Consider the following 14,851-nt stretch of genomic DNA (forward strand, 5'->3'; position numbering starts at 1 on the left):
CTTCTTGCAACTGAAATACAGAATCTGCTAATGGCGGAGTGGTAGCTCTCTGAAGAAATTCAGGTAATCTGGACCAAATAATGCTGCATTTTTTTTTATAGGTGCCACACAAATTTGTTTGAGTAAAGAACTGCAAAATCCCATTTCACTTAATTCACATAGTGATGATATATGAGTGAAGGATGGGCATGATCATGCCCACTTTTCTCTCTTTCTTCTGCCCTTTGTATTTCACAGAAAACTGCATTTCATATACACTTTATCTTTCTCAAATTCTGCCCAATGTATCTACTTCATTGCTGTTGCTTATAATGTAGTATCTGAAGGAGGTATGGTACCTGTTATACTGAATAACTAATGAAGGTGATTTTGATTTGAATTATCTTGAAAGATGCAATTTTGTTGGTGTTATTAAGGCAGTTCCAGTTTGTTCTTATGTTATTAGCAGCATCCTATTAGTAGACGCCATTATTTGGGATCTTTCTCCAGCCCTCAAACAAGAAGCATCAACATCAGGACTAAATGCAGCAGTCTATCATCATGATCAATAAGGAATGATGTAAAGACAACTATTTGTGAATGGCATTTCTAAGCAATCTATGCCAATATTTAGAAGGTAAACAGAAGATAAAGTAGCATGATCCTGCCAAAGAATACTAGAAAATATCTATACTTCACCTACTGAAATTCATGAGCTATAAAAGGTCAGCAGCCCATTTGCACATGAGAAGCACTTCTGTTTTGGGAGTACCTATTAAATATTGCAGGCTCTTAAGGTGCCTCTTTTCTATCAGTAAGCTGCTATTTTCCTTCTCCATTAAAAATTGAGGACATAACTTGAAAGTTTAATTATCATTTAAACCCTCGGGAAAAATATACTTCTCCTAAACGTATTCTAATTAGGTATAACATTTTCAATAGAGGTTACAAATGTATTTGTATATATAAACATGTATACATATAAATATACACATATGCACACCATATACAGGTGCTGCACAAGTCAAAAGACATTGTCTTATAAATATAGTTATATGCAAATGTACATGACAGTATTATGGACGTGAGTGTGTAAAGAGTGAAAGGGGGTGCCTAGTCATCTGTAGCCAGCATATAGCAATCTTTCCTGTAATTCAGAGAGAGTAATGGATCCGGGTCACTTTTATGAATACCTGTTCCCACCTATGCTGAACTGAAACTATGATGAAGAAAGGTATTGATATGTTGAAAGGTATTGATATATTGATTCTATGATATGGAAAGGTATTAGCCTCTTGTAACCTTTTATTATCTTCAAGCACATTTTAGAAAAGATGACTCTGAAAGGCAAGTTTCTATTATCATACTGAGAAACCTTTACTACATTTGACCATGAGATAAGGATTGTGAATGGTGGATAAAAGAAAACCCAAACATGGAATACTGCTCCCACAGAAATGCACAGCAGTTTTACTTCCAACAGCATAATTGAAAAGCCAAACTGTTTCTCCTGGTTTCGGGAAACCTCACCCAGACTGCAAAATCCTGTAAAACAAGTCTGCAGCCAAATAAGTGAGAAAGAAAATACTGAATGGCTACAGTAGAATTCTGTAGCACAGTGCTACGAGTGAATCAGGTAGACTAATTATATGTGCATATAAGCACAGAGTTTATGGAATGGAGAAAAAGAATAAATTATTTGAAGCATATTCTTTTGCTTTGTATCCGTGTAAAATACAATTCTTCATAGAACTATAGTTTTGGATGTAAACAGACAGAATTCCTCACATAAATTATTAATCTTTGATGATAATAAAATGATGATTTGACCAGTTCTGATACCAAGAACAGATGACACATTTTAAATACCCTGCAGCACAATATGAGCCAAAATGGTAGCACTTCCAGCAATAAAATCACTTTCTCCTAAAGACAGTTTGGCTAGGCCCCAAAGGCTATTCCCACCAGTACATCTTCTGAGAATATGATGCTTTTGACTGGACAGTTCACCTGGTTTACATCAAATTATCAGATCTCAGACCAACTTGCAGACTTTTATCAACTCAGCCTTGTCCAGAAGGTTATCTGGATCTGTCATCCAACATGTGCAAAGAAACATGCATAAAAATATGATAAAAAAATGATTAAAAAATATGATTAAAAAATGATAAAAATATTGCATATTGACCAGACTGATTGAAGAGTAGAGGGCAATTCGTACTAGTGGGCAGTATTTGTAGCTAATGCCTTGTTGCCATCCCCCAGTAAATCAGAAGATATTGTTGGAGGAACAACATTTTGATTCTCAACACAAAGTTCCTAGAAACAGTGAAAATGTCAATCTGCTCCATTACCTACTTTTTCTGTATTTCCTCCAGTCCCTAGTATTTCAGTTCAGATACATCATTTTCCTAGTCCTTTCATATATCCAGAAGTTTGACTTGCTACATGCTTCTGACATCATCTCAGCACTTACTATCATTAGTAAGAACAGAAGTGTTTCAGTTAACAAAAGGGCTGCTCATTTGCAGACACATCTTAGTAGATGTCCCAAATGTTGTTTTTATTTGTTTGTTCATTTAGTTTTGTTTTGGTTTGTGCCAGAAAAGTCTTTTGTTTGATTGTTTGTGTTTTTGTTTTGTTTCATTTTGGTTTTGTTTATTATTATGTCCCAAAACACGGTGTACTTCAGGTCCCTAATAAAAGGCTATTGTAGATGCTTCAAGATGAGTTCTTTTGGTGAAGTGAAATCATATCATAAAATCAAAGAATGGCTTGGTTAGAAGGAACCTTAAAGGTCTTCCAGTTCCAACCCCCTACCATGGGCAGGGACATCTCCCAGTAGACCAGGTTGCTCAAAGCCCCATCCGACCTGGCCTTGAACAGTTCCAGGCTTCTTGGAACACTTGAGCATCCACAACCTGTTCCAATGCCTCACCACCCTCATAGTAAAGAATTTCCTCCTAAAATATAATCTAAATCTCCCCTCTTCTATTTTAAAACCCTTTTCTTATCATTATCTGCCAAGTTAAAAGTCACTCTACACCTTTGTTATAAGCCCCCTTTAAGTACGGAAAGGCTGCCTCCTCTTCTCCAAGCGGAACATCCCCAGCTCTCTCAGCCTTTCTCCATGGGAGAGGTGTTCCAGGCCTCTGATCATCCTCATGGCCCTCTTCTGGACATGCTCCAACAGCCTCACGTCCTTCTTGTGCTGGGGGCCCCACATCCGGATGCAGCACTCCAAGTGGGACCCTACAAGAGCACAGTAGAGGTGGACAATCACCTACCTTGACCTGCTGGCCACACCTGAAGTGTCCAGCAAGTCAAGGGAAAATCCTGAATTCAGTAACAAAACTCACACTTATTCCAATGAGAGTGGGATTTCACCTGCAATGAGTGCTGAAAGTTTTATAAGTAAATATTTTCTTCTAAGATTTCCCATCAACTTATCAGCACTAGAGGGTTAAGCAGCTCAGATAAATATTCACAAGGTAATGGCTGCCTAGCTGGATGAAATCTACATGCTAAATCTCTGCAGGGAAAAATATAATAAGTTAAGTTCACACACTTCTCTCTAGATTGAATTAGCTACAATATTATGATGAAGTGATATATAGTGATTGAAACTTTACTCATATGAGGTGCAAAGATAACAAAGATTGATGAAGTAGCATGGTATTAAACATTAATCAGGTTAATAAAACTGTTTCCACTGTAGAGATACAAATGATAAAGAAATTTAGGTGGAATGTATTTTCTTCTTATTAAAGCTTACATTAATCTCTGCATTTGGGGAAGAAAAAAAAAACAAAACACTAATAGCTTATGGATATCAATAAACTAACTGTATAAAAATGAAACAGAAGCAACTCTTCAGTGAACTTTCAAAGAATGTTTTGCATGGTATTTATGCTTGGCAGATCACCAGATAGCTTCAGCCATCAACAAACACTGAGAAACTGCCAACCTCAAGCTTAAAGCATCAAGTAGCCTGAATGCACCGAACTTTGTAATTTGAGGGTTTATTAAACTTTAAATAAGTTCACTGGAAATTAGAAATCCTATTTATTTTTGATATTGTCTGTGTCATGTTCCCAAATATATAAAACTTCTTCTAAAGACAGGTTATCTAAACAGCCACGCTACACAAATTTAGCTGCACAAATTTCATTCTATAATGCATCTATGCAGCAATCTTGACTGGATTTCTCCTGAAGAGCCAACCTATTCCTAACTGCAGCTGCACGTCAGGGAGGCTGGACATGTTCTGCATCTCACAGCATCAGTCCTTCTCCCTATCTCTCTTTCTGACTTGACTTTCTCTAGAGCTACGTTAAGCTTCCTCGGTGAATTAGATAATCTCAAATAAGAATTAATATATTCTATTGCCTTGTGTGTGTATATTTATGTTGTGACATCCTGTGTTCCTCCTGTCTTGAGAATAAAAACTATGAAGCCTGACTGGTACATAAATCCAGTGTGCTGAAATGAAACCTGTCATGTGAGGACGCATCATAAAAAGCTGATCCTACTAACATCAGTAAAAGTGTGGTATGCACTGCTCTGAGGAAATCCTAAAAGACATTAGGGTTTGTACAGGCAATATTTTCTGTTGATTTAAAGCTGGGTTTAGCTTAAGGCTGGGCTATCTGTAGGAAAACTGTATTCAGTCTGATAGGGTCCCAGCAATAAATTATTCTGACATTGCTGAAGAACATTCTGAATTTCTGATTCTTCCTGTGATCTGTTGGACTGCAGTTGCTGGTCACTGTTGGGTGAAAAGAGAGCATACAGAACTAGACCTGGCAGCACTGGAAGTGGTAAAATTACCAGATCTCCATCAAATCTCTCTGTGCCCTCAGTTAAAGTTAATTGCAAACCCTTGTCCAAGAATGCAGATTATGCCCCAATGCTATCATAATGGACTTGTACCAGCATCTAAAATTAACAATAATATATCATGTTTAGTGCCAGGAAATGTTAATATTTCTATGGTAACTGTTAGTGGCATTCTCAGAACCATTATTTGCTAAATTTACTTGGGTTATTATCTATTCTCTTGAATTTAATTCTTTTTATTTTTTTTAGCACTTCATATAAAGATCCTGAGATCTGATTTCTGCATGCACAATCACTGAGAAGTCCTTTCTTTCATTCCAGATGAAATTTGTCTCTATATGAGTGCGTGCCAAAATTAATGTTAAGTTAAAGTAATGAATTACAAGAATTTGGATTGGGGAAAAGATAAAATGCACAATGTTTGAAAGGACATGCAGTGCTTTTGGAAGTTTTTTTATTTGGTCACAATAGCCCAGAAATTTATTTCATCACTTGTAACGTAATATTGGCTGGTTGTGCTAAAAATAAATAAATAAACAAATTAAACTATTTGGCTGCTTTTCACATGAACGTGGAATGTTCCAACATTCATTTTCAGTCAGTTTGGTCTGGGTCTCTTGGAGGTATAATGGTTATCCAGGAATGTAAAATCTGTTTTTAGTGAAGTAAAATCTGTTTTTTTGTGTTTAATAAAAGTCAGTCTAATCTGAAAATAACATTTAAAATTTCTCCAGCTTGATAGCATGAATAAAACCTCCCTTAAGAAAAAACTAGGTTTGATTACGATAGCAAAGTAAAGACTGTATTAAGGAGCATCTCCATAGTTTAAGCACTATATAGTCTGTATTACTAGGTACGCGAACAACTTCAGCTAAAAAAAAAACCAAACACTTTACAAGATGCAGCCTACCAAAGCAGTTCAGTTGTATGAATTTACTGGAAATGTAAGACTTGTTGGCTTTAAGACATCTCTTATTTTCAATAAATTGAATAGAAACATATGGCAGTTTCACCTTTCACTAACCTTCTACAACGTTTCTTGCCCTCTATTGCAACTTAAGACAGTGAACCTTCTGCTAGCTACTATAAATCATCCACCTTTCCACATTCATTTTCAGAAGAACTCTTTAAGATTGTATCTTTCATCAACCACTGCATCATCACACATGTTATTTCAATGATTAAGTACCCTTATGAACCAGAACATGTTACTAAAAGCCACTAGAGCATTTCAAAAGTGAGTAATTTGAAGGAAAGGTATAATAAGATAGACACTCAACAAAGGATTTTATTCATTAAATTGGGTGATTTCCTCATTATGCATGTTATTGGGATACATAAATCAAATTCAGTTTGGGAACTGAGTTATAATGCAAGTAAAGTGATAAAGTAATAATGAAAACAAAACATTTCAAGTCACAATACGTAAAAGCATTTTATCAGGTGTTTAGGCAGACCTGTGGATTTTATTATAGGTTAGTTTTCTAACTGTCATTTATTTTTGGAAGTGAGGCAGGCTTGTTTCATGCTTCTATATCCCAGATATATTTGTTTCCTCTTTGTTTATTCGTTTGTTTATTTTATTTTGTTCTGAGATAGAGATAGTTTTATTCCTAGTAGCTGGTATGGTGCTGTGTTTTGGATTTAGGATGAGAATAACATTGTGAACACAGTAATGTTTTGATTATCACAGAACAATGCTTACCCAGAGCCAAGGCCTTTTCAGCTCCTGGTGCTGCCCTGCCCATGATGAGGCTGGGGGTGCACCAGGAGCTGGGAGGGGACACAGCCAGGACAGGTGACCAAGGCTGCCCAGAGGGATGCCCCATACCTTACAGTGTCATGCAAAACAATAAAACTTGGGGATGTTGGCCCCAGTGGGAGGTGGCAGAGAGGCAGCTGCTACTTGGGGTCTGACTGGGCATCAGTCAACAAGTGGTGAGCAATTGTATCATGCATCGCTTGTTTTGCATATTATTTTACAATTATTATCTTTACTGTCCCATTCCTTTCTGTCATATTAAACTGTCTCTTTATCTCAACCCCCAAGTTTTGCGTTTTTGTTGTTGTTGTTGTTTATTTTTTTTTTCCAATTCTCTTCCCTATCCAACTGCGGGGAGTAAGGAAACAGAAGTTTGGTACGTAGCTGCCTACAGGGTTAAATATATTTTTAACGCATTCTCAGTTTTTTACTGACATGGATACAATGGCTCTCTTGATTTAATATCTAGTACTTTTTTTCTAGTGACTTCCATGACAGCTGTACGTGGCTTTCTGTAAATCTTAAACTTTGTAATTAGACTCAAATTTAGAAAACACTTCAGGGCTGATTGATCAGGATTTTCACCTTTATAACAGTGCTGTGATTTGATAAAGACAGAATATGTTGATGCAGAAATAAGAAATGGAAATTAGCCCCCATCTGTCAAAGAGAAGTTACCTTTTATACATATCAAATATTTAGCTTAGCCTCACATTCTCATTAGATATTCAACATATTATTGTATTAAATTTTTTGTAAGTAAATGAGTATCTTTCACGCTTTGTAACTCTGAATTATCTACAAATGATTAAAATGTCTCTATATTATTTAATCAATTAAGTATTAATAAAACAACAGCTATTGTGAGATGATCATTGGACAGACAAGACTGGAGTGAGAAAATACATAAAAAATAAATGAAACATATGAAACATCTCTTGAAGTACACGTGGAATCAAAAAGCATGATAAATAAAGTTATGTTAGGAAGGTGAGTAAATTCAAGGCAGTCACTTAAAGGTAAGAATAGACACTCTATTAGACATATGAAAACAAGAAAGACTGTAAGTAGAATTAGAAAAAGAGATACAGTTTCTGAAAGGTCTTTCTTCAATTCCTAGAAAGTGTTGCTGAGAGACTAGTACTTATATGTGATTGGAAATACTGTTGAGAAACTACAATTTAACATTGCTGTCTCCACTCTGTCTCATATGTTTCTGCCTGTTGGTCCATATACCTTCAGCAAAATTCCTTTTGGTCTTGAGAGCATTGATTCTTCAGATTCTTCAAAAACGGGCATATAGCACTAGACATTGCAATAAAATTACAGGAGAACTTCCTTAATCTTTCCCTGCTTACAACTGCACCCAGCATCCTGGCCATTCAGAAATATAGTCTATCTCCCTAGTGTGCATGGAGGTTATGGATAACATATTTTATTTGATATATAAAAATCACTAAATGTCCCGTCCAAACAACAACTAGTCAAACCTGTTTCTTATGAATTTGCAACTGTTGGCTTTTGGTCTCCTATTAAGGAGTGGACAAGTCCATGTTACACTTATGAGGCATCTTCCAATTCCAAGGGGAAAAAAAAAATATTGTCTTAGAAATACGGTCATCATGATTTCCCAGCTATCTTATGTCAAACACCAGTATAACCACTGATTTCTGCCTATCTTCCCTCCAGCAGAAGAGTAGGTCTCTTCTGCTTGCCCATGAATTTACAGAGTTGTAAGATCCTTCCTTCAAATTTGACAGAGACTAAGAAATAGGTCCTAAAGCTTTTGGAAACAGAAGAAAAATTAATGAAATAGGTGGATGGATGAATGGACATCCAGACAGCAGTACCACAATAAACCTTAGTCTATTAGGAAATAAAGCCCAAAATATAAAGGGACATACAACATTTCAGAGGAAGAAATCGTCCCAGCATTTTTCTGCATCTGCTTTCAGGCTGTTGCTTACTTTGCCGAATGGGTGGGGAATGTGGAGCTGAAGAGAAACACTCCTCACACACAGAATTATCAGTCAGAACAACCTTAAAGCTGAGTATGGCATTTTTTCATTACAGCTGCAATTTCTATTCCTGTTGGGTTAATTTCTTGTTTGGAAATGTTTTTTGCATGACCGAGCATTGTGCTAGCAGAGAATGATTGTGCCCTAGAGCTCTGCCTCTCTGCATTTCATCATATTACATAACTGCTTCATGTCTATAAAAGCTATCTTCTCGTTCCATGTCTACATACCTCTCCCCCTGAGGACTCAGTTCTCTCCATGGCTGACAGATTTTTACAAATTCCCCCATGTTTCCTTCCCTCTTTTCCATTTAAGCTAGGAATAAGACCTATCTTTTCCTTCTAACCCTGTCTTCATTTCAGAAGGTGAGCAGGCCTACTCAGGAAATTTCCTTGAATTCATTTACTAGTTCTGTTGCTTCTGCCTTCTTATTAAGTGAGAGAGATTTTCTTGGCAAGACAAGTATTTTGAGGACAGGAGCCGAGTCATGAAGTTAATGAACAAAGACAGCATTAAGTCCAGCACTTATAATAAGGCATTGCAAATAAAACAATGTTCATCCTTGAAAACTTCTGGCAAACAGAAAAACTGTGTCCTTCTTTCAAACAGAAAAGCCAGAAAGGGAGAAAAGGACATGTAAGAAGTTAATAAAGTCTACCATTCAAAAGTAAGTGGAGATGCATATTCATTAAGAAAACAGTATCGCCTGAAACATTCTAGGAACTAAACTATTATTCACTTGACATTGTTGTCTCACAGATGCATAAAGACACCTAATGAATGGATTTAGCTGTCTGGTTGCAGGACATTTTTAACCACTAAATATTTGCTAATAACTCAGTGCTGGAAGAGATTGCATTGCTGGTGGCATAAATCAAAGTCTTGTTATGAAGCATATTTCCAATATGTTACCATTTCTGTGAAATCAAAATTATTACCCTGCTTTCCTTGGAATAAATGCTAGTATGCCACAAAATAGAAACGTTACCCAAAAACTAAATTTAAAAATGTATTAGGCTGCTAACTTCCTTCTTGTGAGGACAACTTTGATGGACAGAATGAGAGGAAGCACACAAGCAGTGTGACAGCACAGGGGCTTTGTCACAGTTAGATTCCTCTCCAGCCAAGGGGGAAAAACATCGAAGAGAAATCAGTATTCATGGCTGAGTGAAACTCTTATGTGTTAGTTTTGTTCTTCACAAATGGGGTTGGCATTTGGATGAGAGAAGTAGTTTGAAGTAGCAGACTGCAAACATATGGCTGATACAGCATCTCCTACGAGAAGCTGGAGGTGGCAGTGCAGTTTCAGGAGGTTGTCACAGGTGAAGCTGGGAAGGAGGATTTGGGCAATCTAAGACACTGATCTGACTCCTCCATTTAGTAGCACGTTTCAGGGAACAGAGCAGGGGTGTAGACTGATATTTTTCCATATTTTCTCATTAAGACAGCAAATGTGCTGATTTCACTCTTTCCCCTGCATGGCCACAGCTGGGCACCAGTTTGAGAATGTGCTAGGGTGGGAAGACAGACAGTTATGTAAGATTTTTATCTCAGCAAGGCAAACATCTTAGCTTTATCTAATCTGTATGGGGGCAACAGACCAGAAGCTTTATGAGTAGCATTTGTGAAGTAATCCAAAATTTGATGTATAAGGTGGAAATTTTGTAACACTGTCTCTGCAGAAAAACTTTGTCATGAAAGCACAACCACCTATGTGAAAATGCAAGTTCAGAGGGAAGAGGTTGATGAAAATGGAGACAGGCATACCCCAGCTGTCAAACTAGATCAGGACTGTAACTAGTCCTTTAACATGCCTACAGGAGGAATCAGTATGACTGGCCTCCCGTAAGTCCCCCTCCAACCATCCCTTGAAGATGCTATTTCTTGGCAATATGCAACAGTTCAAGTTAGTCCTAGGACCTAATTGATTTTATTTTTGGAGATAAAAATAAATCTTGCAGAGAATCCTGGCCTGAGTCCAGCTGCAGATGATGTTTATGCCAACTTGTGATACTCTTTTCCAAGCTAGTTGATAATACCAGGAAGTGGCTTTTTCCATAATAGCCCCATAATACTGATCTCTGACCTCTGATAACCTTTCTAGATGAAGCTAAAGAAGGTCTTTAGACCCTTTCCAATACTTGTCTGCAAAAGTGAACTTCTGAACCACTAGCTCTGGACTGATTCATAGTCTAATGCAATTAATGTGCTGCTCTGTGAATGCACTAGTGAAAGTGGCACATACAGAAATGCATCCTGAAATCTTGTGAATTATCAGTCAGATTTGTTCAAGTTCTTCACTTCTGTTGCACATGAAATTGTCACGTTTCACTCAGGCATGGTAAAAGCTAAGAGTTGTGCTGTGATGTCTTGAATAGCTGACACGAGTAATGGCCTTCAATATAAAGTCATGAGGTAAAGAACTCACAGCATATGATGTTGTGGTACTGCTCTGCATCTCTTATCTGCAACTAGCCACACTGTTTATGGAGTACTACACTGTTGGCTCTTGACAACAGCACCCCCCAGTATATACATATGCCCAATACATATAATATCAGAGGATTACACATAGAGAAATTCCTGTTCTATTTCTCTTTTTATTTTATTAAATGGATTAATTAGAAGCTCATCTTCATAAATTCAGGTGAGCTAAATGTACATTTTCCTTTATTTACAGAAAAGAAATAGCATCCTAACATGGATCCTTCAATCTCACCATCAGATAAACAACGCTTAGCACATCTGATTATTGCAGGCACATCACAGCCATGACTGGAACCATAAGAGCCTTGGTGGAAAATTCCCACTTGAACCCTCAATTTTTAATTAGTTTTCACAAAGCTTGTTTGTGAGGCATTGCATATGTTCAGGGATTAAGAGGAACATTCAGTAATAGGCACAATAAAATACACACCAGTCAAAGGTATGAGAAAAAAACTGGGGCCTTTAAAATGATCCTGTCTAGCACAGTATTAAGTTTCAGGAGTTGATGTTCAAAATAAAATTTTAAAGGCAGGACATTTTTTAGACTGTCTAAGAAAATACTAGGAGGCTGAAATGTTTTGTAAGTATAAATCTCTTGTAAAATCAGTGACTTTGAGAAAGGTTTAAGACTGGAGCCAAATTAAAGTTTCATGATCAGCCTTCACAGCTGCAAATTAAAATCCAGGTCCCACTATAACAGAAGGGAAGAAACTAGGATAATGGTACTAGGGTTAAAATATAGATAGGTAGATAGACAGACAGACAGACACACACAGGATTTTAAGTATGATGACTCTTGTCATCTGATTTCCATGTTACAGTGCTGTTGTACAGTGTATTGTAATCACCAATAGCATGTTTCTGTTGCATTTTTTTTCCACTTTTTTTCTAATTATAATTCATACATTAATTGGATTCCTTTTTTCTTCTCCAACACCTATTCAATCTCTAATCACGGACTTCCATATAGCTTACACTTCAATATTTTATCTGATGTGCTTGCCAGTTGTTTTATATGTTTAGTTAAATGCCCCTTGTATTAATCATTCATGATTATATCATGTTGCTTTTATTTTTACGTTTTCAAAAGAAGCTGTAATGCTATGACTAAATGTCCCTCTCATGCATTTCTTAAGCCTTTAAATACTGGTATTCTTAAATAAGAAACTTTATATTATTTAATGTAGTAATAACCTTTTTTATTTAACAGTATGACCCATTGGTCATAGGATAGAATTTTGCAGCTTTAAATAATACATAGAAAAATTAAATCAATACCTTAATCCAGCAACTCTATTAAAATATGAACCTAATAGAAACTGAAAGTTAAATGCAAGAAGAACGTCATAGAATAGACCTCAGTACTGTTTAGGGGTGGGAAGTTTTTGAATATTTCTGGGATTTCTTTCTTTCTTATTCATTTTGCATTGTGATTCAACCAATACCTTAAAATACATATATTTACCTTCTCACCACATCACAACTAGCCTTTTCCAAAAATTAATATTTTCCAAAGATTAACACCTGAATTCTTAAATAATGTAGATTCTTAAAAATAAAATGCAACAGTTTCAACTCTGTTAGTCATTTAATGTGAAAGAGGATCAGTTTTATATCCTCCCTCTATCTAGAGCAGATACCGCAGACTCGAACTTAGTTATTTCATATGCCAAGTGCACATGCCACTCAAACATTTTCTCTCTAAATTTGGACCAAGTTATCTGAATATTTATTCAGATTCCAACTAGAAGGACTTATCTGAAAAAAGATTTTATGGGTGTATTTGCTTGTTTTGGAAGCTACTGCCTCATACCAAAACTTTTCGATAAACTTTCATCACACTGTTTTCTCAAATGGAAAGTAAAATTTCAGGTCAAATAAAAGGACAGTGCTTGCTCTATCTATATCCTAGCAGGGAGTCCAGCTCAGTTCACCAGAATCCCAGTTAGGAGTTGTAGTCAATGTGCTGTAGAATTAGTTTTCTTTAGTGTTCTCTGTTGGAGTAACTCCTCTTCAGGTAAAAAATTTAATATATATTGATTGGAGTTTCAGTCTTAGAAGAAAATCTTAACTTGCTTCTCACCCAGCACACAGAAGCAATGTAATTTCTTGGTGTTTAGTTATTCTATAGTATGAAAGAGGCTGTCTGTGTATTTTGTTAAGAAAAAAAACAGAGAAGCCTTATTTAGAGACTGATGTGGAGCCAAAACTAACAAAGAACCACTAAGGCACATGGAATTTGGAGGATGTTTGTCTTTGGTTTTTGCTAGAGTAGAAAAAAATAATAGCAAACAAATAGGCAAAAGAAACAACAAACAAACAGAATTCTGCCCAAGCAAAAAGAGAATATCTAGCTTAAATTTCCTTACATATCCCAGCTCTCCACTTTGCATGCTCATGTATAAAGCATGCTTTATATTTTATCAAATTTGCGCCTAACAACTAATTACATAATATTGTGTTTGTGCCGCTGTTAAAACTGTGAAAACAATGTAGATACGGACAGTTTTCTTTCCCTGAACCTTGCATTTCTACAGGTCATTTGCTGATGATTTAGTTTATCAAATACTCCTCAGAAGATATAAAAATATCCCAAGAACAATGTAGTGTTTCGACATGTTTTTATACATGTTTTAAATGTCATAAAATTCCCAACAGTTTGTATTGTAGGCTTCCCTTATCTCTATTACCGTTCCTTGACATGCTTTGGCATCCTGACCTTGCAATCTTTTGTCTGATAATTTTCAACTCTTCTCTTTTTTGATCTTAATTGCCTCTCCTCTGTGAGTTTGCTTGCATACCACTTTTTATAACACCTGAGGCAGAACTGGTAGACATGTCAATGCCACACAATGGGGTTTTCAGCTGCTTCTAATTTGCTCCCACAAATACAGAAGTGTTTTCCAGAGGCACTATTTTATGTGATTATGTAAAAATATGATTGTCTAGTGGAAGTATAGGAATGACAGGCAGAACTACCTTCCAACACTGGAATAGATAAATTATTCCCAAAATAATGAATCCCTGCATACTATTAAAAATGTTAAATACAAGACCTAAGACAGACAAACTAAGTCTCTTTATTTTTTCCCATTTATAAAAATAACAATGCAAATATTGTGGGATGTCCATGTCTTGATACCTGATTGTTTTTGACCTGCTTTTTTCCTTCCGCAACTGATCTTTTGTGATTTTCATTATTACATTCTGTATATTCAACTGTAGCGTAACTGGAATCTTTTGCAGAGAGTTTGCAGTCCACAACAAGAACTCAGATTTTTGTGCCTTCTCAGTACTGATGACCAACTGAAGTTCAGACTTAGGCCATATAGCTGAAATCAGGATAGGTCAAGACTTGTAATGAGAATACTGATTATTTTATTCGAAGTGGTTGGTTAGAAACACAGAATCATAAAACATAGAATGGTTTGGGTTGGAAGGGACCTTAAAGATCATATAATTACAACCCCCTGCAGGGACACCACCCACTAGACCAGGTAACAAATCCTTTTTGTGCTGGGGGCCCCAGAGCTGAACACAGTGCTCCAGATGGGTTCTCACAAGAGAAGAGCAGAGGGGGAGAATCACCTCCCTCAACCTGTTGGCCAAGCTTCTTTTGATGCAGCCAATGATATGGTTGGCTTTCTGGGCTGTAAGCACACTCGGGATGTAACCAAACTTGGACTCCAGGAAAACTGCGTCTACATGAACTACTGAAGGGATTAGATGAAGATGAATACCAGGTCAGGTTGAAGGTCAAAGAGGC

General features: G+C 36.5%; 1 long non-coding RNA gene across 3 annotated transcripts in view; it reads right to left on the reverse strand.

The window, feature by feature from the left end:
- Window positions 1-14,851, reverse strand: part of LOC140001916 (uncharacterized) — a 40,428-nt gene that overhangs the window by 19,197 nt on the left and 6,380 nt on the right. The window contains exon 4 of one of the 3 annotated variants that reach the window (XR_011807696.1): window positions 14,143-14,417. The exons of the other annotated variants lie outside the window; for them this stretch is intronic. This is a non-coding gene — a long non-coding RNA (uncharacterized lncRNA). Of the gene's footprint in view, window positions 1-14,142; window positions 14,418-14,851 lie in introns of those variants that run through there. 3 annotated transcript variants of the gene reach the window in all.

This window comes from Anas platyrhynchos, chromosome 2, assembly GCF_047663525.1.
Source record: "Anas platyrhynchos isolate ZD024472 breed Pekin duck chromosome 2, IASCAAS_PekinDuck_T2T, whole genome shotgun sequence".
Classification (NCBI taxonomy): domain Eukaryota; kingdom Metazoa; phylum Chordata; class Aves; order Anseriformes; family Anatidae; genus Anas; species Anas platyrhynchos.